This window comes from Penaeus monodon, chromosome 23 (assembly GCF_015228065.2).
Source record: "Penaeus monodon isolate SGIC_2016 chromosome 23, NSTDA_Pmon_1, whole genome shotgun sequence".
NCBI lineage: Eukaryota > Metazoa > Arthropoda > Malacostraca > Decapoda > Penaeidae > Penaeus > Penaeus monodon.
This window is the reverse complement of record NC_051408.1, coordinates 7,453,307-7,453,647: the sequence shown is the minus strand read 5'-3', so window position 1 is coordinate 7,453,647 and position 341 is coordinate 7,453,307. Positions and strand designations below refer to the sequence as shown.

At 28.7% G+C, this 341-nt stretch overlaps 1 protein-coding gene across 1 annotated transcript in view; it reads left to right on the top strand.

Moving 5' to 3' along the window:
• The window catches only part of LOC119587766 (rhodopsin-like), a gene marked incomplete in the record, with an annotated part of 44,239 nt that overhangs the window by 6,158 nt on the left and 37,740 nt on the right, over positions 1–341 (top strand).

The following is a 341-nucleotide window of genomic DNA, read 5'->3' as shown; positions in this document are numbered from 1 at the left end:
ACAATGCTTCGTTGTATTTGATTGATATGGTAATTCATGCCACTGTGATGAAAAGATCGTTTTATCAGAATATATTTCATGAAACTACAGTATAAACTGTCCATCATAAAATTCTGATTGTATCATACTTGAAATCTCATTATTTTGGTGCAAGATGAGCGTCTTATGCCTGGAATCGTATTTTCATTTTGATGTAGGATGTGGGTGATGATTGACAACATATTTTAAAGAATAATATACACACAAGCGCACGCTGCATAACCTATGAGAAATAAATACCATAAAAATCATCATATTATATTTTATTCATATTTCATAATTATTGGTTATTGTATTTTTTA